Source organism: Ceratotherium simum, chromosome 9 (genome assembly GCF_057802395.1).
Source record: "Ceratotherium simum simum isolate JZ-2026a chromosome 9, ASM5780239v1, whole genome shotgun sequence".
NCBI classification, from domain to species: Eukaryota; Metazoa; Chordata; class Mammalia; order Perissodactyla; family Rhinocerotidae; genus Ceratotherium; species Ceratotherium simum.
Window position 1 is genome coordinate 31743300 of NC_141908.1, and position 25677 is coordinate 31768976.

The 25677-nt window shown below is 40.7% G+C and overlaps 1 protein-coding gene across 4 annotated transcripts in view; it reads left to right on the top strand.

The window, feature by feature from the left end:
- Positions 1-696: 696 nt before the first annotated feature.
- LYPD6 (LY6/PLAUR domain containing 6) overlaps positions 697-25677 on the top strand; it is a 121081-nt gene continuing 96100 nt past the window's right edge. For 2 of the 4 annotated variants that reach the window (XM_087435177.1, XM_087435179.1), the window contains exons 1-2: positions 697-882; positions 15897-15987. The gene's annotated coding sequence lies outside the window, so the exon portion shown is untranslated. The remainder of the gene's footprint in view (positions 883-15896; positions 15988-25677) is intronic. The other 2 variants (XM_087435178.1, XM_004423841.3) reach the window with 1 other exon arrangement.

The following is a 25677-nucleotide window of genomic DNA, read 5'->3' on the forward strand; positions in this document are numbered from 1 at the left end:
GGCAGAGGGTGGGAGAATTATGCCCACCAGAAACCCACATCCAGATTCTCACTTGCTCACGACGCCCTGCCTCCCGGGCTCTCCCCGCTCCATCGTCTGCCCCGCAGTCTGAGCCTCCTGTTGCAAACGCCAGGTGATCCGGGTCTGCCCCGGCTTCCGAGCTTGCCCTGCTTTTCAGCTGCTGTTCTTAAGTGCGCGAGTTTCGCGCGGCCCTGGGGGTGGCGGAGTGTGGGATGTGACCGGGGCCATTTCACACTGCCAGGCTTTCCATCACTCGGCTGTTAGCCGAGGTGAGGCGAGCGGCGCAGGGGGTCGCTCACAGGAAGGAATCGCAGCAACCTGAGCAAACACTGCGCGTTTTGAACGCTCGCTGGGAACGAGCTTCAAGGGCAGGTCTCAGATCCCCCCCGTTCCCCGCCGGACTCGGCTGACTCACCCTGGCCCGAGCGCGGAGCCAGGCGCCCCACCTGGAGCCGGGCGGTCCGCTCCAGCGGACCAGAGTTTGCAGACTTGGCGCTCAGGCCTACTCTCCCGGAGTTGGGTCGTGCGCGCCGGGCCAATGAGCGCGCCCCGCGGAGGGCTCGGCTCCCCCCGCGCGCGCTGATTGGTCCCGCGGCCCGCGAGGCCGGGCTGGCCGGCCGCGGCTGCAGGCGGCGGCGAGCGCCCGGCGCGAGTGGGAGTGGCGCGCGCGCCCCCCACCGCCCCCCTCCCTCGCCCGCCGCGTCCTCCCCCCGCTCCTTCTAGCTCCCTCGCTCCCTCCCGCACTCCCCAGCTCCGGCGCGCGCTGGCGGGGCTCCGCATTGCACACTCTGGGGGCGCCGCAGTGTTCGTGGGATGGGGCAGCGGGCTGCCGCTGGCGGCCGGAATCCGCGCGCAGCCGGGGTGAGTAGAGGCGGGCTTCCCAGGAGAGCACAAAAGGAGACTGGGTTGGTGCCAGCGGCCCGAACTCCTGCGGGGCCTGGGCTGAGTCCCTGGAACTACCCAGTGTTTGGACAGCCCCCGGGGCGAGCGGAGCTGGCGTCCTCGCCTCTGCATCCTGCTCCGGTGTTTTGCCTCGGAGTGGGCAGCCGGCACTGCGCGCAGCCTGGGCAGGTCCAGAGGGGCGTGTGTGTGCGTGAGTGTAGCGCTGGCGCGCAGGGGGTGGGATGGAAATGTCACGAGCTACCAAGTTCAACGCTGGAGGAACCTTTCCCCAGAGTAATTCAGCACCTCCCCAGGGCCAGGCGTGCGTCCACCAGGAACTCCAGCCTGAGGGAGTTCCTGGGCGGCGGAGTGGCAGCGCCCCACATGTTGCTGCGGGGCACGCGGGGGGGTGGGCGGCGGTGGTGGCCTGGCTGCGCCCGCCCAGAGCCGCTGCCCAAGGTGCAGTGGGCTGGGGCGCCTCCAGTCATTGCGAGAACGCGCCAGGCCCTCCGACCACCCACCCGAGCGACTCGGCAAGGGAGCCGTCCACCCACCCAGCCAGGGCTTCGTCTGGGCTTGACTTGGCGACCTACTGTTCTCTCCGGTAACAGCAGTTCGGTTGATTTACATTTGGCTAAACAGTCAATTTTAGCCTAAAACTCTATCTGTGGGTCTGTCTGACTCACTCTGACCCCCATCACAGTCTCACCAGCTCTCCGCTCCTCTCCATCCCCCGCCCCCAGTATCGACCCTACTCACTGCGCGGTTCAAAACTTGATGTTTGAACATGATTGCATCCGGCGTGGTCCCTGGCATCTTAAGTGTCACAATCGTTTGCCATTTCCTAGGGGACTACAAGGACTCGTTATAATTTGGGGGGTGGGGGGAAGCAGACCTTTGGTAGCAATTTGTTGTTAGAAGAGCATTGACCTCCCAGAGCGGAAGACAAAAAGGATGTTAAGCTTCTCCCTCTGGTAACCTACCCAAGGTGTGACCTCCAAAATTCAGTTTTCTTTGTGGGAGGCTAGGGAGTTTAGATTCTCCAGGGGGAAGCTTATTTCTTGTTAAATTGACTTACGTGACATACACTCTGTTCTGCTCTGCTCTGGGCAGCCATTGCAGATGCCATGATATTATTAGAGCAGTTCCCTTAAAGCCATTACGTTTTTTTTTGGAGTGAGAGGACTCGAGGTAGCTGCTTAAAATTTTGAGTCTGCACCTTATTTCTCTGGAAGGCATTAATGGTTACTGTATATGTGCTCACGTGTGTCAAGTTTGCAAAAGATATTTGTGCAATAGTCCATGAAATGGCTTAATGCACATTTATGTTAAACCCATTTAAATGTAAAATATCTATCTGTTTTCAATTTTAGTTTCCACCTTGACCAAAGGCACCAGACTGAAACAGGACTTAAAAGAGTCCTTGTTTAAACAGAGGTTTTACAGAACTCTAGTCCTGAGAGCAGACAGTAAGTTTTCTGAGCTTGTAGGCACACAAAGACTGTTAAAAATTGTGAATTGGTTTCTCAGGTTAAAAATATCAGAAATGCTTCCAGACTAAAAAAGGTAGATACGATTCATGGGCCTACATTTTGATGCTGTTGAGAGTCTTTGTAAGAGTAATGTTTATATCACAGAATGCATAAGTGGCACTGATTACAGGCAGATAATGCCAAGTAAAAAACCATACCATATATTGCATCATGCTGTACAGTTTACATGGCACATTAAACTGCTATTACATCTGTTATTAAAGTGTCTGTGAGGAAGTCAGATTTTTATCACCCCCATTTTACAGATGGAACAACTGAGGCTTTAAGAGATTGTGACTTTTCCAAGGTGAATAATAGATTTCAAGTTTTGTTCCAATTCCTTCCCTCGCTTCTCCCTCCCTCCCTTCATTCCTTATTGCCGGGCTACATCTTTGGTGTTTTCCTACTTCTAATTTCTGCACCTCTTTTTACTATCAACCCACGGCTTCAGGACCATTATGTACCATTCCCAAAAATCTTTGCTCTCTGCTAAGTATCACTTAGCTCCCACTAAGGTGTGGGCTGATAAAGATTTAAGGAGAAAGCTAATAACGGTTTTAAGGAACTACCCTTTTCAAAGGGGTATATTATTTTTATTAACGAGTTGTTAAATATACAAGTAATTGAAACCCTCAAGAATGAGGTCCTAATGATAGCGTTTCAGGAAAATCAAGTGACCAGTAGTGGCAGAGATGTTTGAGAAATAGTAAGTCTCCCACTTTATAAGCAGAAACTCCTCATAAACTCTGTAGACAATTACATTGAAGCCCTAATAAATGATTATTTCATTAAGCCATTCTTATTTTAAAAAGAATTGACAAAACTGATTACTTAAATAAACCCAGAACCACTCTGAAAAAAAAACACCCACTTATCAAAAGGCCTGAAATCCTCGTTAGCTAGTGTCCAGATGCAGCAGAAGACACTGATGAAAGAGAAAGAATGTTTTTACTTGCATAGCTAGCAATAAGGAGCTTACAGGTATCTGCCTATCTGATTATATATTAAAAATCCATCATTTGCACATCTATTTTTGGAAAATTGTCCACAATATTTATTTGTGACATTGCATAATATTTATTAAGATGAATAGAATTAATTTTATTTGCATTAACATAGGTAGGTATTGAGTTCACTAGGAATAAATCTTTGTGAAGTACGTGGGTTTTGGGTTCAAGTTTTGGCTTCACATATACTAACTGTGACATTTCAGAAAGTGATTGTACCTCTCTGTGCTTCAGTTTCCTTATGTGTAAAGCATGGATAATAATGACACCTACCTCATACAGTATTTCAGTTTATCAATGCAGTGATATTTAGTAAGCACCTACTATGTGCCAGCCCTGTTCTAGGTGCTAGGGATGCATGGAAAAACTCCTTGCCAATGGAGTTTACAGTCTAGTGCCTGAGAGTTAATGATATGCTGCGTGTAAAGTGCTTAGCATAGAACATGACACCTTGTAAATGCCCCATGATTGTTAGCTGTTGGTATCATACATTCATTCAGGGAATGTTCACTTACGTGCCTAGCAGAAGCAATGCAGATTGGAGCATATAATGATGAATGATACATTTTTCAATTCAATTAAATATTCCAATGGGAGAGGGAACTCCAACGAAAGACAAGTACATAGTCAGTTCTCTAAAAGAGAATTCAATGTAGACATGTTAGGGAAAAAAATGGAAAGAAATACTTAAAAAGTGAGGAGTATTTCCCACTGATGGGAACTTATGTTAAGAAAAAGAAAGATCTTGTATTCAAGCTCTTTGAAAGAGTAAATACACAAGAAAAAAATAAAGGAAAGAAAAAAAGAATACTTACTTAGATACATGTAATGGAAAAGGAATATTGGAAGGGTCAGGTTGTTAAATTGAGCCAATGAAGGTTGACAGATCCTAGGCACACTGAAAATGAGCTAGCCAAAGATGAATATGAAAAAATCCTTGCAATGGATTCCCAAACCCATGTTGATAGACTCTTAAATACTGTGAAATGAGAATTGTGGAAGCACTTGGCTTACATTGTACCAAATATATTCTCAGAGATAAAAAGAGAACATAGTGTAAATAAATTCTTGCTCCTGCTTTTGCTGAGTAATGTTCCTACACCCCGGCTTTCTCAAGCAATAAACACATTGGAGGTAATAGATCAAGAAATAGCAACTACTCAGGATATTCCAGACCTAATCAACAGGCTAGATACTAAATCGCTAAGACCAGATGGCAATTACCCAAGTGTGTTGAAGAACCTTAGTGTGTAAGTGACAGCTCTCTGGGGCGTGGCTGGCAGCCTTGGGGGGCATCTGTCAGGGAAAGGGTTTCAGGGAGGACCCTGGAGCCATCAAACCAGATCCATGTCCTTATGGACAATTAGGAGATCATTATTCAAATCAAACAGAAATTACCTCAAATACAACTTATTCTGTAGAAAGGGGGAATCATGTATTACAGTTAAAGGCAGAGGTATATGTGTGGCTACAGTGTTGCAGAAGATGTGTTGTTTTTAAACTTTCAAAAAGCTTGACCGGGTTTCAAATCCAAGTTCCCTCCTTATTTATGACCTTTTTGTTTGGCCAAGAAAGAAAGAGTGGAGATAAATAGACATTTCTCCAAGCGGACAAATAGGCTGTTTGGGTAGTAGTTTGAGGATGGTTTTATTTAAACTTTTATAAATGTTTACAGATGGTATGCAGTTCTTATGGGTAAGTGAAAACCAAGCTGTTAAAGTTGAACCATAGGAATAAAAGACAACCCAAATGGGAAGAAAAATAATAGAAGATTAAAGTCAAAATCGAAGATGGAAGATAAGTGTCTTTGGGAAAAACCATGCCAAGCACATTTATAGGACATGGTTTTAAATTCTCTTCTCAGCAGTCAACATAGCTGGATAATATTCTCTCAGTTCTCTAAAAAATGTGTATCCACCAAGTTAAAGTCAATATTAAGAAAGGAGTAGGGTATAAAATTCTGTATTAGTATGATACCATTTTAAAAATGTGTGGTTGAGTAAATTTATATAAATCCTCTCTATTTATCTGTTCATCTGTCTTTATAGAAAGAAATGTATCAACGTATTGACCGTAACTATCTCTGGGTATTATGGGATTGCACATGTTTTTATTGTCTTCTTTTAGTTCAGTATTTTCCAAATTTTCTACAATGAACATGTATTGCTCTTATAAAAAAAGTGTTATGGAAGTAAGATGCAGTATTATAACCTCATGTCATGTAGTCTTACTATGAGAAAGGCTCTTTTGATACCATTTCTGTGTCTTCTACAAATCTGTAGTTGAAAATTTTGCCTGTTTTTTCCCCTGACTTCTCTGTATATAAAAGGCAGCATGTTTAAATAATTTTTTTGTATTTGGTATTAGGAAAAAGTGTGGCTGAAGACGAACACTTGTGCTTTCTTAAATAGTAGGAACTGGGAAATGGAAAGAGATTTCGTTTTTGCCGTAACTATCAGGATATGAAGAACCAAGTTAATGGAAGCATTGCTGAGTCCTTCCCAGTGTGTAAGCCCCATGAGGACAGGGACCAGGTCTGTTTTTTTTCTTTCTGACTCCCCAATGCTTGCCTTGGTGCCTGGCACGTAGTGTCCCAATACTTACTGTTGAATGTTTTGAATGGAATGAGAGGGCTGAAAGCTCCCATAGACTCACAGAACTTGAAATAAGAAGAGATCCTAGGGCCCATTTTGTCCTCTGAGGTCGAATGATTCACCCAAGTCTTTATTGTGATGTGTAAGTCATCCTGACATTCCTTGTTCCATGTAACCCCTGGGCCATAAAAGTGGTTTGTGTTGGTCATCTAGGATCCCTGACTTATTCTCGACTTTTGATCCAGCTCCTGCCACTTGCATCCATCTCTTATTTCATTTTGATCCTATGTTTTTAGACTGGGGTTTTGTTTCTTTCCTTGGCTCTGGACCTTATCTCTCTCTCAGGTCTGGGCTTGCGTTCACCACCTTCCTTTCCTGCTTTGGACCCCAGCGCACATGATCCCAGTGAGCTCTGGCCCCTCCTGGTAAGCTAGAATCTTTTCAAGATAAAAATATATACCCAAACTATTAAAAATTGACTATTAGCACCAGATCTCTAGAAGAAACCAGAGACTCCTTGTATATTGTCCTCCAACATCAGCTTAATAGGGTTCTGTGGTTAAAATATGCAATAATATACCTAGTATTGTCAGAAAGAATCTTAGCAGAAGGCCGGATGATTTTATCTTGTTATTATATAAAATCTGGTATATATGTGACTGCATGCAACTCTTATTGTCATTCCTCTAAAAAGGAATGACATGAAGGACCCAGATAGGAGCACTCAAATGATTAAGTCAATGCTTAGGATTGTGAACGAGGACTTGGGGGAGGTGGCCATTATCTGATGACAGAATATAAAGAAAAGAAGTCTGGTTTGGAAAAACAAAAGCTCAAGGGGATAGGACCCTTGTCTATCCATTGTGAAGGTTACTGCAGTGCCTACTAGAGGATCTTCTTGAATTCAATGAATCTGACTCCAAGACTACTATTGGTCACCTGTGGCACCAGTGTAACCAGAAGGCTATAGGACAGGAACCACTGCTTGCCATCCTATGTAGGAGTCCTTGTAGCACAGCTCAGGTGTGAGGAGGCGAGAGCCACACTGGACAGGTGCGGGAGCCATCCTGGCTTAGAAACCTCATGCCCCTAGAAGCTGATATCTCTTTTAACAACTCTGTAGACAAAGCTTCCAGGATCCCATAACGGATGTGCCCGGTTTCCAGAGTCATGACCCTCAGAGAAGCCCTGAGAATGATGTCCCCATCAGGTAATTTTAGTTTTCTCTCAGTCTACCAGTTAGGGGTCATAGTTATAACTGGTGACTAGTTACTGTAACTAGTAACCTAGTTGACATTTTTACCCTTATCAGCTTGCTACAGAAGAAGAGCTAGACAGATACTGGAAATCAAATTCTCATGCACACAGTTACAAATAGAGTGAACTTGGATTATTTTTCATGAAAATAAAAAACTAGAACTAGAGCACATCTGTTGATGTTTGAAAAGCAAGGGATTTTAGACAAAGTATAAGCTCAAAGACTATGTAAAACCCCTGTCTCCTGCCCTGCATTCCCACCTGCTCCTCCTTACTCTCTTTTTTGCTAAGAGAGGATGCAGGCTAAAATTAAAAATAGGTTCAGAAAACATTCTGGTGTATACATGAATGATTACTACATAATGGGTTGTTAGGTGAAATGAAAGTATGGGGTGTGAAATCTTCATCTTTTGATAGACCTTTTAGAAGCCATAGATGTAAGAATTCATAAACCCAGGATTATCCTACTATCTCTGCCATTTTTTTGAAATCATGATTGTTACTGGAATTATCAAAACAAGTATCTTTAAGCATTCTAAATGATTAAAAAACAATATGGTTAATGTGTTTGAGTGGCAGGATTTGGGGTGAACATTTTCAAAAATATATTTCTTAATAGTTTTATGCCCTAAAAGGCAGGAGAAATAAAGATCACATTATTCTCATCTAATTCTTTTCCTTTTTCAGTACCCAATAGTATAATAAATTAGCAAATGTGCACATTAAGTTTCCATCACGACGTCTAGAAAAACTAGTTTCTTTATGCCATTAAAGCAGTTTAGATAATGTATACACTTACTTGCACTTATAATGGTAGCATTTATTACTCTCTGCTTTTTATTTGTATGACTTTTCATCTACAGGACTCTACCTGCTTGGGAAGGATTATGTCAATTTTCCATTGGCAGAGAGGCCATGTGGAGTAAAGGATAGAGGCCTGGGATCTCTGGTGTTGTAATCCTGGCCCCACCAATTGCCAAGTGTGTGACCTTGGGCAAGTTATTTACTTTCCTCCAGTTTAACTGGTTACCATTAACCAGTTGGCTGACCTTTAGCAAATTAGTCACCCACTGTCTGAGCTTCATTTGCTTCCGCCATAAAATCAAGAGGCTGCAGTAATTAAACTTTAAATTCCCAGATGAGTAGGAACCAATGTATATTTTTTGACATTTAAAACTATCCATTAAATGCTGATCTAATAAAATAGTTTTGAGCAACTGAAAGTTTGCCATAATGTTGGTATTTAGACCAAACTAAGTTAAATAGACAGGGTTCTTGGCTTCTAATAGCATGAGAGCCATAATGAATAATTGAAAAGATCAAGCACATCCCCCTGGAATCTTGCCATGTAGATTTTCACTGTTCTTTGACTTGATTATCCATGCGGAATACATTTAATTTCTTAGAATTTTTCTGTCTTGAAGAGAAAAAAAAATCCACTTTCAAGTGTTCTAAAAATATTACCATTTAAAAATACTGACTTGAATGGAAATAATATTCTGCTTTTATGTAGTGTCTTTCTGTACAAGATCAAAGGAATAGTATTAGAAGTACATGGTTTTTCTTTTATGTATAACTTCATAGAAGAATTTTCTTTTATGGAATTCTTTTAATTCACATTCCCAATCACCCAACCGAGTGAATTCACAGAAACTTTTGTAGCAGTTCTGACTCGTTCTTGGTCAGACGTGTCCTTGGTCAGGAGTGTCCTTCCATCCATTATTTCCCAATTGACAATCCTTTTTATCCTTCAAGGCTTACTTCAAATGCAGCCTCCCCAAAGAAGCCTTTTCTCCTGATTCCCCCATCAGTGTAAATTTTACTCTTTTGCTTATACCTGTATTTTGTACTGACATATTGTTTTTTACATCCTAGCTTATTTACACAATGTCATATTTCTCTTGAATGGTAGCACGAGCATGTTATCTTGCACAGAGTAAGCTCTCAATAAATATATTGAACAGAATTACAACTTTCATAGAGAAAATCTGTAAAGATTGGGGAGAAGGGGGGAAAAACCACAAAAGATTGGTTTAGTTGGAGGGGATAAGTTTTGTATTTTATGACAACTGCCACCTGATTTTAGTCTTTGGATGTCCACAAAGAACAAACAGATACCACAAGCTGTGACTGTTTTCCCTAGAGACACTTCTCTGCTTTTGTTTCCTAGGAATACCTTCTAGGTATTGAGGGTCTTAATAGAACAGACCCTAAGCCGTTGATCACCATGACCTAGGCCTTGGGAAAGTTAGGTCTGCCATCTTCACAGGTGGAAGTAAAAAGCTGGCTGCTTCACACTTTCCTACTAAGCTGTACTGTGCTTCTAAAAGTGTATAGATAATTTCTATTAAAAAAAATAACAGGGCCGGCCCCGTGGCTTGGCGGTTAAGTGCGTGTGCTCCGCTGCTGGCGGCCCGGGTTCGGATCCCAGGTGCGCACCGACGCACCGCTTGTCCGGCCATGCTGAGGCCGCGTCCCACATACAGCAACTAGAAGGATGTGCAGCTATGACATACAACTATCTACTGGGGCTTTGGGGGAAAAATAAATAAATAAAATTATAAAAATAATAACAGAAAAGTTCAAGGAAGAAAATAATTATTCCCCAGCTCATCACTCAGATTTAATTATTCTTAAGTAATTTCTTTACTGCATTGATAGTATTCTTTTTCTCTAGGTTACATGGTGGCCACCTAGCTATGTATATAGCTTATGTTCAGGGTGTTTGATCCTTATCCTAATAGAATAAAATAGAGGACTGTATATCAAACTTGCTGTATAGAGAGAGAAAGATATACAAAGTCTTTCTATGACATTGAAAAACTCTTTCAGGAACCATCTCCCATATGGCCCCCTTCTAGTCGAAGAGAATAACACATACTAGTTAGGGCTGGCGCTTTTTAGGCAGAGAACTAGACAAGGGTAGATCTGTTTCATCTCTAACAGGCAATGTTCTTCTTCCTGCTCTGTTGTCATAGATTGGAATCACAGCCAGCTGACTTAAAATGTGTTTTAAGGAGCACCAGGTGAGATGTGGCTGGATCAGCATCCACTCCACCCAATTCTGAGAAATAACTCAGGGTTCATCTTCTACTGTTGCCAATGTTGTTATTCTTTGGGATAGGCAAACCAGGCAAGTGAAAATCAGCAGGATGCTAAAGTTATTTCTCCCACCAAAGCTATTCAGTGGCTCAACTTTCTAAATGAAGGACAATACGTATCATGTAATGGAATAGCGTTTAAAGAAAGGCACTGTTTGTAATGGAATTTTCTTCTCGGCTTGCGAACCATCTAGGAGGGACCTTTGCTAGAAGGTTAATTTTCAGCCAGGCCAAGCAAATTCAAGAAATGAAGAGTGCTATAAGACCTAGAAGACATTGCAGACATGCAGGTAAACTCATTTCCTATAGCTTCTGGGCAGTTCTGACATTGCATGAGGGTTTCAGATCTCTCCAGGAGAAGCAGTGTACTGAATAAGGTTCAACATGGAAAATGGAAAGGAAAAGAGTACAGAAAAGAAAGACTTAAATAAGGAAAGGATCACTTACTTTATAATCAATTTAAGAAAAATTTCCAATCCTATCTGATTCTGATCCTATCTGGGGAAGCCCTAAAATAAACAAAAATAAATTTGAGGAGAACCACAAAGCTCTATCTACCTTAAATTACCTGCCCTGTTCTTGCCATGGCCTCCATTATAGCCACTCCCTTGGTAAGTCATTGTCTCATCTCTAGATCGTTGTTGAAAAGCTTCCCTAAGGAGGATGGACATGCTCACTAATGAATGAATCCAAGCTGGTTAACAGCTGCATGTTGGTCAAGTAGGCAAGAAAAAGTTGAGGGAAGATAAGAGTCCAAGGGGATTGAGACAGGCACACGGAAGAGGCAACTATTTTGTGGTGAGGTATGGGTGGAAAAGAAAGATGTTGGGATCTTTGCTTATATCCCACTTTTAGTGTGAACTCTTATCATGCTACTTGCTGAATTATCAGCCACCAGTTAATTACTGGATTTGGGCCAAGTCAGTTAACGTTTTTGAATGTCAACTTCCTCATGTGTAAAACGGTTGTACAAAATCAGCACTTCTAGAGCAGGATCTGCGAGAAGAGCCGCTGGTTCTGTGGATGTTGAAGGCAGGAAAAAGTGTATAATGGTCACATATGTTTGGGAGACAATAAGTTAAATAATAATGTATTTTTTTTAAATTGCAGGACTTTTCAGAACTTTTAGTAACTGAATGTTCATTCTAAATATCTGTGAGGAGGTGTACTATTCAGTGAATCACAAACCTATCTGACAATAAAACTCACTTTGAAGATGCGTCTTGAGGGTCAGTGTTCTGTGCACAGAATATTGGACTAGCTGATGTCTGAGGTCCTTCTGGGTTTTCAATTCTGTGAATCTACAATCAGATAATCGGTCTCTCTTACTGTTTCTTTTCTAGCTAGCCCTTTACTTCTTATCTAGAAGCTTTTGTGTTGTATATAAACCTTTTGATCAAAAATGTACTCTGTTAGGGGCCAGCCCTGATGGTCTAGTGGTTAAAGTTCTGCACTTTCTGCCTCGTCTGCCAGGGTTCCTTTCCCTGTCTCAGAACCACACCACTCATCTGTCAGTTGCCATGCTGTGGCGGTGGCTCACATAGAAGAACTAGAAGGACTTACAGCTAGGATATACAACCATGCACTGGGGCTTTGGGGAGAAGAAAAAAGATGTCCTCTGTTAGAAAATCTCTGCATCTACTTTAAGAGAAGAGCGCATTGAGATACTGCAAACCTGCAAGCTGTGCATTTTCTCCTTTATTCTTGTATTTTAGACTACGTCAGGTCACAGGCAGTCAAAACACAAATAACGAATTCACCAAACAAACACACACCCCCCCCAACAAAAATATTGAAACATTTATGTTAATAGAGGGGATAATATTTCAGAAAAGAACAATTTATAAATGACCCAGGTTTTATTCTGACAGAGGCATTTCTGAGCAAAGCAGCGCAATTAATCAAGAGCTGTAACATGATGAAAAGACGAATACTGAATATGTAGAAAATGTGCACGTTCTTGTCTTCATCTTCAGGATTACAGAAGATGTTTATCACACCTTGTGCCACCAACATCAATCTTGGATTTTCTGTTTGAATACAGGGTAGTCATCTGTAATCTCTTAGGTTAGAAAGAGAGAGAAAGGATTCACACTGGCTGTTTTTCATATTATTGGCATAGCACTTTGTGAATTCTCTGAAATTAGAGTAATCTAAGTCTCTACAGGTGACTACAGCAGACAAATTGCAGCGGGCTATGAGTTTGGTTTTCTTTATATCTTTTTAAAGAAATAATTTATTAGTTAATGTGAAGATACAAAAGCCAAAATATAATAATAATTATTTTTAATATTTTATTATATTATTATTATAATTATTATAATAATTATTTCCCTCTTACAATTAAATTAAATTTACATCTTGCACTATTGCTAAGGTTTGTCTATCCTCCACCCCTATTTAAAATTTTTAAGAATCTTTGTCAAATATTCTGTTATTTGAGTTCAAGCTTATCTTTGATGAAACATCAATTCCTATTTAGTTTTTCTTGTCTTGTTAAAAAATTGGAGTTAGTTGTATACATTTAATTTTTTAAACTCTAAATTGAATTTTTGAATTTGGTGAACAATTCATAACTATATTTTTCCTAAGAGATAAAAGATGTATTGTAATATTGGCTTGATTTGGAGGTCATGTGGTTCCTCACCTCCCTGAGTCGTCTTGGCGAGGGTTCCCAGCCACGCTGTGCTCCAGTTTTTGAATTCAGCTCTCTCATTTTTAGAGGCCACCTTCCCTATTTCCTTCAACACATGAACGGTGCCTTTGTTCCTCACTCATTGCCAGCCCTGGCGCAGAGTAGATGCTCAGTAGATATTTGATGAGCAGACTCTCCCTCCTCAATCAGTGTTTGCTGAGTAAATGAACAGATTAATTAATGAGCAGTACTTCCGATAATTGTCACCACTGTCATGCCATTACCTGGCATACAAGACTATTTTTCTTAACAATTAAAAGTAAATTTTTTATAACCCGCACACAATGCTAATTAGCGTTCAATGTTTATTTTCCTATTTTTAAAGATACACAGATAAAAGAATTCTACTTAGACATTTTTGTACAGATTTTACAGAACAGAACAGATGATCCATGTGATTGGTTCTGTACTGCAGCAGCTCAATAAACTTTTTGAATAGACCTGAGTCCTCTCACATAGGACTGAGATGCTCTCTATGGGAATGAACCTAAGTGCTGTAAAACCACTAGGCAGGATTTGTTTAGGCATGTTACAGCATTCCCCCTTTGGAACGCTCAGTCATTTTATGGATGAAGGATTTCCATAAAGTTTTCTGCATAACCTTCAAGTCATCTTATGTGAATCTAGTTGGCATTTGGCTGTACTTGTTGTTGTTTTATAGGCAACACTCTGGATGTGTAGAAAGATCGAGACTTCTCAGCCGTTTTGCAGACTTATTGACTAGTAAGTCGTCCTTGCTAAAGACTAGTTGTTGGGGAGATGACAGGGTATATACCCTTCTCTTTTCAGACAGGGGAGGGAAAAGGCTCCTCCTTTTCCTGTTGCATTCCTGTAATTTCCTCCCAATTTGTCATGGTCATCACCAACATCATTGTTGAACAGTGTGGAGCTGATTTATTAAAAACACCTGTCCATTTTAATAATCAGCCTAATGGCAAAAGAAGTCAAATGACTTGTTTGGGGGTTTAGCATTGAAATTGATTTTTTTTCCTGTAATTTACCCAATAAATGACAGTATTGAGATTTCCTTTCCCAGCTTTTTTAGGCAAGTTTTTGTGTCATTTTTTTGGCAGCACTTGATCAACTCTTTCTTATTGGTGACTTTGAGGATTGTTCATACTTGAATAGAGATTATGAGCTTCAGTTTAAATAGCTTTGAAATCCTTTAAAAATAGTTACATCTTTTGATATTGCATCAACAGTGTCTACATTTAACATACCCAACAATTTGAATGACCTAATATTTTACATTTGCCAATGCAAACATAGCAATAATCAGGCCCTATCCAGGGATATAAAAAGGAAGGGTAAGACATGGCAACTGTCTTCATGGAACTTGGAATTGGCTTCTCTCTCTGTCTCTCTCTTTAAATATTTGAAGACTAACTTGTGCCAATCACAGTTCAAGGTGGAAACACAGTGATGAATGAAGGAGGCAAAAGTCTCTGGGAATACAGCAGTGAGTAAGACTCACAAAAATCCCTGTCCTCATAGAGCCTACATTCCAAAGGAGAGGAGGCAGAAAATAAGGAAGTAAATAAGACGGTATGCAGTGTATTAGATGGTGATAAATGCTATGGAGAAACTAAAGTGGGGAAGAGGGAGAGGGAATGTCAGAGCTGGATGGGAGGCAGTTGGTAACTTTAAATATGGTGGTCCTGGAGACCCCACTGTGAAGGTGTCATGTGAGCATCTGGACCAGGTAAGGGAAAGAGCCATGGGAATGTCTGCAGGAAGCACCTTAGAGGCAGGAATGCAAAGGTGCTGCAGTGGCAACATGTCATGCGTGCTCTCAAAGCAGCAAGGAGACCAGTGACGGGAGTGGAGTAAGCCAGGCGGAGAGGAGTAAGAGGTTAAAGATGTAAGGGGGCAGGCCGTGCATTGCACAGGGCCTTAGAGGTTATGGTAAAGATGCTTCCTTCCTTCCTTCCTCGCGTCCTCCCTGCCCCCCTTCCTTCCATCCTTCATGGAAAGTGTGAGAATTGTGAACGGGTGTTTGCAGATGGGTAATCTATGGAGGGGTAGAAATAATGGTGGGGAGGCATTTTGGTTAAAAGGCACCAGAATTAAACATACTGCAGTCCCTTAGTAGGAAGGAGTGAGGGAAAACATTCCAAGATCACAGTAGAATTTTCTCACATGCAGAGGAGGTAGGACTTCCAGTTTCTGTTCCGTCTCTTTGCTAGGATGATATGCAAACGTAGTGAGGCTTGGGTCCCATTAAAATCTTGAACATTTCCCGACACTTAGCTAACAGCTTTTCTTCCTTATTCTTGCAGCTGGTGCCGCCTTATATTTTGCAGTAACTTGAAACTGACATGTGGGGAATTTTAAGTACATATGTTATCAAAACAGATGTTTCACAGACTTTATAGAGGAGGTCATCTCATCTTTCAGAAGGCAGCCTGGAATTTGAATTTAGTTCCTCTCATAATTTTATGTTCTCCAAAGTAACTATGTGGGAAATTTAAAATTTATTAGCAACTTTTTCTTGTTCTTGGATTTTAGTGAAATGGCAATTTCAGTAAACCTGAAAAAAAAATTATATGTTGGGCTACGTAGAGGCAGATTATTGAGTAACTTTACTTGCCTGGTGATAAATCTAAGGCATGTAAGTATTTTAATGCTTTCCCTGGAACTTTGGAGTCATATTTTATAAAGGAAAAAAACCCCCACATTCTTTTTTGATGCAAAGTGAAAATTAAAGCAAAAATGAACTTCATAAAATAATACAAAGGATGCCGACTTCAGAACAAATGGTTAGAGAAATTTTGCCTTGTGTTCTCTCTCCCCCTACTTTTTACTAGAATCTAGATGAGAATCCACTCTCATTTTTATTCTGTATAAAAGTTTCTCATGGACCTGTAAAAGCTGAGGACTTTGGCAGAACTCCCTGAGGTAAGAGCAAATGATGTTTTTCTTTGTTCATTTTACTTAAATAATGCCTTTAAAATGATGTGGTATTGTTTGGCATAACCAGGTGTCACATTTCCATATCCCCGTTTTTTTCTTTGGGTTTCAAGCAGGTACAGAGTACAACTCCAGAAGGCCTTGACAGTTTATCGGTCAAGCCCCCTAGGTATTGGCTGCAGAACAGCAAGCACGGTGGGCCCTCTAGCCCTGTCCAGTAGAATTTCTAGTCTCTTCTGTGGTGACAGAAATATTCTGTATCTGCACTGGTCAATATAGTAGGCACTAACTACATGTGGCTGCTGAGCTCTTGAAATGTAGCTAGTGTAGCCGAGGAACTGGATTTTTAATTTTATTTAATTTTAATTTACTTAAATTTAAGTGGCCACTTGTGCCTAGTGTCTACTGTATTGGACAGTGCAGCCTAAGCTAACAGCTCGTCTTGGGATTTCTGGAGCATGGAGTGGGGCAGATGTCCACCCTGCCCTTGCTGGGGATGCGTCTCTACCACCCTGGTGAGTGTCCACAAGCAGATCTTTCAGGTATGGACACAGCACCCACAGTTACTTCTAGTGACTGGAGATAGTACAGGACTTTGTGAAATACCTCCCTCCTGTCCTTCACGGGAGTGGGGAGAAGGAATATGAAAAGGTAGAGTGTTGTTAAATGAGATGAGGTAATTGTTATGGTCTTAAAGACGCTTGGTATTAAAATATAGCCTGTTTAAATATTTGAATGTTGATTACTGTTTACGAAAGAAAATTATCCTAGGGAGTGGATTTTAGAGGTAACATTATGAGATGACCATTTTACTAGTGTCTTAAAAGTAGGAATTCTGTGAGGGACCCAATTTCTTACCCTGAGGAGGATTGCTTGTTTATAAGGAGCACTCTTAAGGTTTTTATTGATTTCTTAAATTTAAGAGTGGATTATTGAAGGCCTGCTATGTGCTTATGCATAAATACCAACAGAGTGTGTATCCTCTGTGGTGAGGATTATTAAGGAGAGGGATAAATAGCACAGGATATTAAAATGACTAAGATAGGACCGCTGTAAGGCAAGGAAGAATGGTTGAGAGTGTGACCAGGACAGACACGGGCCCAGCCTCAGAATTCTCAGTTGGAATGTTGGTGTTGTCGAGTGTGCCACATTAAAATTACACTCCAGGCTCCTGGTGGGTGGTAGAAGATAGAGAAAGGAGGCCTTTGCCTCTCAACAATCAGTTTTTACATCTGAAGAATTCCACATGCTAGCAGACTTACTGCTGCTGTGATGAGCCGTCCACTTCCTGTATCAGGAGCAGTCCCCACTGAATTTGTGGAGAAAGGTGTTTAAAAAGATTTGTTCGTTGATATTTCTGTGGTCCTTCTGCCGCTCTCACTCGTAAAACTAAATGGGGCTTATGTGCCAGGGACTATGCTTCACTTGCCATCTAAATGAGGAGGAAAAAAATGTGTACATGGAAGAAGAAAACTAACGATAAAAAATGCTGCGAGATAGATCCCTAATGAGTGGTGCAGACAGTAAATGCCATATCCCATAGTTGTCTTCAAATACATAAAGGGCCGTCAGGTGGAAGAGGTTTTAGACATACTCTCTGGGGCTCTAGAAGGCAAAACTGGTGGTATTTCCTTTAATTAAAGAAATGATTTTTGAAGGCCTGTTTATGCAGAGCACTCTGGGGAGGGAGAGTGATTTAGGAGAGAACAGGATGAGCAGAAGATGAAGATGTGACAGTGGCTGCAAGTTGTGGGGAGATTCGTTTCAGTCAATAGAAGAGAAAGCTTAGAAAGTAGAAGAGGCTGCTGTGAGAGGATTAGCTCCCTTCACTGGAGGTGTCCCCAGTGAGACTCCCTAGACCCTGAATGGGAAAGAGGAGACTCATACTGGTAGAGCAGGGGTCAGCAAACTACTGACCATGGGCCAAATCTGGCTTCCTGCCTTCTTTTGTAAATAAAGTTTTATTAGAACACAGGCATGCCCATTTGTTTAACTCGTGTGCATGGCAGCTTTCACATTCCAATGGTAGAGATGGTAGAGGTGAGTAGTTATGATGAGACCTTGTGGCCCACAAAGCCTAACTTATTTACTATCTGGCCCTTTATAGAAAAAGTTTGCTGGGCCCAAAAGAGGATTGGATGCAGTGATATGTAAAATCCTTTCTAATTCTCTGAATGTAAGGGATTCCAAAAAGGAACAAGCCCTGTGGGAAGTGTGGGGAAGGGTTCCTGTGAGAGATGCACTTTCAGTTGGCCCTTCAAGGAAACTCTGCCTGGTCCTGGCAGAGGAGGCCATTCCACGTGACCACTTGGAAAGATCTCAAGAGGCTTAAGTCAGTGTTCCTTGGATGCAGTATACAAACTCATTCCAACATTAATTAATTAATTAATTAATTAATTAATTAATTCATTCTTTATGCCTCTGGCATATCGTTGGCCAATGTAGACAATAATCTAAAACACTTCTCTGCCTGCTTTTGATAAAGTAAGTGCAAATTCTGGCATGAGCTGTTGACATTTTGATAATAACTTTGCTAGTATGGGAATGCTCATTAAGTTCAGTGTTTATAATTGAGTTTTATGGGGTTATTTTATTTTAAGTGTAATGGTCTCACCTAGACACAACTTAGAATTTATTCATGTGTTTGGTTTAATTGTAGGATGTAAGAAATGATTGTTCCAAAACGAAAACCTCACTGTATTTGCAGGAGATGCAGTGTTAAGGATAGGATGCACATTACTATTCATGCCTTTTTAATTGATTAGCCTTTAAGGCTTCTGAAAGCCTTTAAAAGTTGTTTTGTCAACATTAGACCAGCTGCTGTGTAATTATGGTAGCTCTTCTTGCAGTGAAATTCTTTTAATAACGTGTTCAATCTGCCAATGCCAGAGTGCTTTGAACCTGTGATATATGCTACAGAGAGCTTTTGTTTTTACTTACAGATGGTTGGTACTATTTTCTGGGCAACTCTGTAGAATTTTCACAGAAATTTTAAAGATGAATTACTTCAAAATGGGAGGCAAATGAATTTGAACATCAGGTTACTCCTCCCTCTATGAAAATTGTTCATATGTGACTTGAATTTTGAACTTGACTCATAACAATCTAACTATGCTCCTTAAAAAAAATTCTCTACCTTGAAACCTTTTTAAGCTTGTAAATCAGAACTTTCTGGCAGCAGTCAGATGATGGTAAAAACAGTGGGGCTTGTGATAAAGATGCTGCCTAATGAGGAACCAGGCATAGTGGGTCTGCCTTGCATGCAGGGGGCTGAAGCTTCGCTTAGCAAACAGAATGCCACTTCAGCAGTGTATTTTGCTATTTTTTTAAAGGAGTTCTATCCTGAAGTCTGGTGTGAAAAGGTATAACTAGGGATAGGGAACTGGTGTTAGAAAGATGCAAACAGAAGATCCTGTGCTTCTTTCCTCCCCTGCCCGCACCCCCAAACCCTGTCTCACACACACACACACACACACACACACACACACACACACTTGGTGCAGCATTTTTATGGACTGGTTGCACTGGTGCTTAAGGCAGCTAAGAGGTGGGAATGGTGATGATGGTGGCTGTGGAGGCTGCTTCTGGTAGCTCAGGCCATTTAGGTAACTTCTTCCCTATAGCATTTTAAGAGAGAAAGGCAAAGCCATTTAAACTAGAGGCACAGAGGATCAGCACCTGGAGGAACAAGAGACTACATGGGGCTACAGCTGGCTCTCTGTGGTCCCTTTGTCCAGTTTGTATTAAGGAATGCATCTATGTTGTTGGAAAACCATGAAGTGATTCCCTCAACACCTGTGGTCACCTTCTCTCTCCACTTTGTGTTGTAAGGGGCCTGGGAGAGAAATTGACCTTTTACTGTATGAAAAAGTCAATCTGCTTCAAGTTTGAATAGAAGTTCAGGAATATTAGTGATCTGCAAAATGTGAAGAAGCTAACCGTGATGGTATTGGCTTATATAATGGCACCGCCAGCCGAAAATTCTGCCTCTTGCGCTCGCTCCCTCACAGTGTGCAGGTTTGTTTGCCTTGGGAACTCTTGAGCCCTGAGAATTGAGGCATTTGAGAGGTTTGAGGAAGCATGGATGTGTAGGAATAGAGTACTTGCCTGTTGTAAAGTAGCCATTGAGATGCTGTTGTGAAGAGAACTAGAATTTACTTAATTTAAAGTTGCCTAAATTAATTATATTTTTTCCTGTGGGACAAAACTTGTTCCTGGTAAATGGCTTAATCTTTTCAAAGTTATATTGAACGTTAATTCATTGTTTTAAATATTTCCGGCTGGTTGCGTAGTCTACCTGGGTGTGACCATGAAAACTAGCATGAATCTCAGTGTTCTCTCTCTAAATATCAAAACTTGTTAATATCATTATACATCTTTGTTGACATCATCTTTTTGCTAAGGTACGTAGTTTACATATGATAAGAATTAAATCTGCCTTCAAGTGTCAGTTCTAGTTGTTTGCGTGAGACCTGCTCTTCTAATTAATCTTATCACATAAACATTTTATATGCTTTCACATATAGTGCTTATCACATTGGCATTTTATATGCTTTCTCAAAGTCTTGCATATAGTTTTAGAAAATTGTAAACTTTAAAAACTTCTCTGAAGGCTGCAAAATTGTTTTTGTTATTCTCCCACGGTAATCTTGCATTATCTCAAGATTGCACTGAATCAGGGAGAGAAGATGTTGACTTTAACCTTTGGTACTAAGAAAAGACCTGATAGTCATACACCTACATACATATGTACGTACATATATCCATACAAATGAGTAATAAGTTCCCAAAGAACCCCACTATCCACAAGGCAGAGGACTTGTGCACACTTAGATGGCTGAATGTCATGGAGGTCTTTACTTCTCAAACTAGTCATCCCTCTAAGTCTTCTATTATATTTGAAGGTACTCAGGCATAAACTCTTTTTATTTTTTTTATCAAGTATTTAGATTCTTATTTATAAGCAGCAAAAACTCAACTCAAATTAACTTAGGAAGATTTATTTTTAAAGGATTATCTCATGTGTGGAACAGAATGGATCTTTTTCTTGCCCCTAACTTATTCTTTTTGGATTCCATAAGGATTGCCCTTGCACTCTGGGTCTATGTGCTTAACTAAGAGTAGGTTTTTATGGTATGGGCTGTGCCACCCCTTAACCATTCTACACATGGTTAAGTGTAGAATAATTGAAGGAAGAGTCAGACAGTGAAACTGCTGGAAGACCAGGGCTGTAGCTGTGCCTCACTAGCAGACTTGAATTCATCCAATACTCTCTCCCCATCTCTTGGTTTCTTTCAGCTTGTTGGCTTCATGCTTTCTTACTGCAGACCAGGTGTAGACAAAGTGGGAAGGATGACCTGAAATGCTCCTGAGTTGTACACATCTCATAGTTTATGCCACTACATAGGACTTACTCATTCTCTCTCTGGTCCCAGCGTCAACAGTCCTGGGGAAGAGAGCTAATTGGCCCAACCTGGGACAGATATCCACCTGGACCAATCAGCTGTGGCTGGGGGTAGGACCACATTGTACTAGTCCTTGGTGGCCCCTTTCCTGTGTATTGGTAAAAGGAGAATCAATATAGGCTAGAGAAACTTGGTACACATGAGATTTTTCCTTCCTCATACATAGACATAGCACCTCTCTCTTCCCAATCATGACTACTTGGCTTCTTCCAGATACCTTCTTTTTCCCCATCACTTCTATGTTGCATGCCATTGCTTTTCATGATTTGGTAAAGAATTTGGGGCAAGACGTAGTGCAGACACGAGGAGAGTTCCTGTGTTGGTGATTTAGAGCAGGTCTCTTCTGGTCTTTTCCCTTGGGCCCTAGTGATGCTCATCTTCCTTTTCATAATTTGGGGAGAAGTTGCAGCTCCAGAGAAGGGAAATGAAAAGGTCAAATGATGAAGCTCGCAGTCTGCTTTTGGCCCAGGGGATAATGCCCTTTTCTAAAGGCTAAATGTTTTCTCAGGATGAATGGATCAGTCATGAGTCCAAAATTTCGTGATTACCTTAGGAGACATTTGATCCTTTATGTATGTATAACATATGTATAATAGCTGGAGAAAATATACTTTTGATTTTTATTTCCTATTTTGTTTTCATTATCCAAATTCCTTTGCACATACTTTTTAGGCTAAAAATGTTTTCCAAACCCATTTAACATGAAACTCTTTAAAAATTCACTAGGATTCTATGTGTGTTTAGTTAAATAGGAATCCTTCTTTTTTCCCCAAGTTAATGGTGCTAACTCACTCTTGTTCTGCTTCTGACAGCCATTCAGTCGTGATGCATTCCCAAAGGAGACGCAGTTGATTTCTAAATCTTGTATTTTCTGCTACTGCCTAGTTATCGCATTCTGATTGGCATTTAACCATTGAATTAGATTTTTCTCCCACTAAAGAGAGCTTTATGAGCTTTAACTTCAAGTGCTTGTATCACAATGTGATGTTTGCATTATGATTGACACTGAGTAAGCACTTTTTGCTGGAAAAGGCATTGTCTCCTAGGATTGAGAGAGGATTTGGACACACAGTTACCTGACACTTTCTTTCAGAGTTCAATTTAGTGTGCTTCTGCGTGGCTCTATAGGTGAACACATTAATAAAAATCTCACCTGGCACATGTTAACATGCTTACTTTATTTCTGCCGTCAGTGGTGATCATATTCTCTGAGAGCTGTTTCTCTGGGCTTGTTGACTGATATGGCCGTAAATACATCCCTGAAGGGTAAAACTGTAGCTGCTTCAGCACGGATGAAACAAAAACAAATGTCCCACTGTTTTAGTATTACATATTATAATCCCACTGCAGCACGAAATTTAAGGTGGTGATAGTTCAATTTCTACTCTTTCTTTTTTTTGACTTGGTGGCAGAATAAATAGAATTAAAAATAAATTTTAATCAGGCAAGTTTTGCTGACCATACTGTGTGCATGGTTCATTCTTTGCCCCCTAAATTATGGAATCTATTATATTTCAAAGATGGCACCACCTTTAGAAGTTCGTACCTTTAATTATTGATAATAAATAAGCAAAAATTGGTTTCTGGACCTATAATGGATTTTGAAGAAAGGAATTTATCTTTACCTTACAGAGACCAAATAATGCCTTTGATGTTTCTTCTTCTATTATCATATTCATTCATTCAGCCAACACACATTGGTTACATATACCTGACCTGTTCTACCTCTGGAAAGTTAAAACTTAGAAGAGGGATATAGACGTATAACAAATTTACAATGAAGAGTATAAAAATCATGATCGAATGTGCAATGGGACACAAAGGAGGGAGTGGTCATTTCAGATCAGGAAAGCTTACACTAGAAGATGACAGCTGAAGTGGGCCAGCTCAGCCAGATGTGTGTACCTGGGGAGGAGAGGAAAGAAGAGGGAAGAATGTGAACCAAGATACAGAGCGTAAAGCAGCATGGTCAATTGGAGGAATTCATGTGTGTGAATAAGTTTAGGCTGAAGGGTATAAGGATGTGTGTAGCTACAAGTGAGACACAAAAAGGTAGGATAGAGACCTAACCATATATATATATATATATATATATATATATATACACACACACACATATATATATATATACACACCTTATATATAAACATATATGGATATACCATAATGTATCTTAGTTGGACACATACACACATGTATGTGTATATGTATGTACATACATATACATATATACATGCATGTACATATATGCACATAAATATACATGTATTTATGTGTGTGTGTGTGTATCCAACTAAGGAATATGGATTTTATTTTAGATATTAGTATTTTTCAGTCTTTTTTAAATCTGTTCCTAAATTTAAGAGGAGTATGAATACTCCTGTGATTCAATGTGGGGAAGTATAAGAATCTTGTGGGGTGGAGGAAAAGGGTGCATTAATAAGTTGCAAAACCCACAAGGTGATTGTGCTAAGCCTCTACATCCACCCCATTGAGAATTACAGCTAAAGGCAACGGATGCCACTGAAGAGTTTTAAGTGGGGGCTTACATTGTCTTTAATATCAGTGACCTCATAAGACTACTATCTCAATTTATTATTCTTTAAATAAAATACTTTAAAAATTACTTACTTGCCTCCTCCGTCTCTAGGCTTTCATGATCCCCCGTGTAATTTTCAATACCCAATAAGAAAACTCATTTGTTTTCCTGTTGGCACAAACACATTTTAAAGACTAATAGAAAAGAAGTATATGGGGACAGAACATCAAACAGAAGACGGAACAGAAAATGGAAGCTATTATTAGTAGCTTCACATCTTTGATTTTCATGATGCAAGTCTTTTCTAGGACTCCATGGGGATGCCCAGGCCAAGTGGGAGAGTAGTGGAGGGGAGAGTATGGCAGGCATAGTGCCTGGTACACAGTAGGCATGCCTACTGATTGTCTACTGATGCTTGTCAGTGCCCTGTCCTCCCCTTTCAAGCTCCAGCCCTCCTTTGAAAATTGAGACTCATCCGATTTTCTGTTAGTGGTTAATGTTGAGAGTGACTGGGAGAAGGGGTTGAAACTGAGAAGAAAATAATGACTCAGATTAATGTTAGTATGGGAGGGGAATTTAATACTCCCAACCTCTCACTTCACAGATGGGGAAACCAAGCCCTGAGAGATTGAACAACTTGTCCAAAAGTCACAAAGCTAATAAATGTCAGAGAAGGACCAGAGCCCAGCCCCTCAATATTAGATCCTTCCAGTCTCTCAGACATGTCAATGTCATTTCTTGATGCTTTTCCTCTTTGCTAAACCATCAGAGTTAGCTCTATTAGAGGTTCTAATGAGTGTATCTGAGACATATCCCTCCATAAACTATCCCCTCTTTCTTAGTGGTATCAGTATCCACCAGTTGCCTGAGCTAGTCATTTCAGCATCACTTCTGTCTCTCTCTTGTATTCAGCTGATCACTTGGTCCTGTTGGTTTCACTTTGGAAATGTGTCTCAAACCCATCTTTGCTTTCATTTCCTGCATTCCTTCCTTAATTTGGTCTTTTTTCCTTTTTTCTCTGCACTATTGAAGTAGCTTTTAAATTGGATTCTGCCTTCTGCAATCCACTCTCCTCCCTGCCTCTGGAGTTTTCCTGGTAAAACATAAATCTGAATGACACGTTCAGTAGCCTTCAATGGCTTTTCATCTGTAAAGGCCCTCTCCCATCACGATATGGCCTTAATGTCTCTCTTCAACATTTTCTTCTGTCCATTTTCTCCTCCCTTCATCTCCCAGGCTGTAATCACATGAGCCCATTCAGTATTCCCAACTTTTCCATGTGCTTTCCTGGGATGCCCTTCATACTACAAGTTTATGCACATATCGATGCCCAATTCTATGCATGTATCACTTTCTCCGTGAGGCCTTACCTTCCTTTCTCCATTGAGATAAATGGATCCATCCTCTGTTACCTCAGAGCACTTTGTTTATACTTCTCTAATAGCCTTAAGTGGTGTAGTCCGATGTGCACTAGAATTTGTTTTCTTTTTTTTAAAATATATCTGTTTTATTCAATAGTCTGTGAACTCCTTGAGCTCAGCAATTTTGTCAAATTCATTCTGGTATCCTTGGCACCTGTGGTAGACTAAATAATGGTCCCCCCAAAATGTCCACATCCTAATCCCTGGAATCTGTGAATATTACCTTACATGGCAAAAGGGATTTTGTAGATGT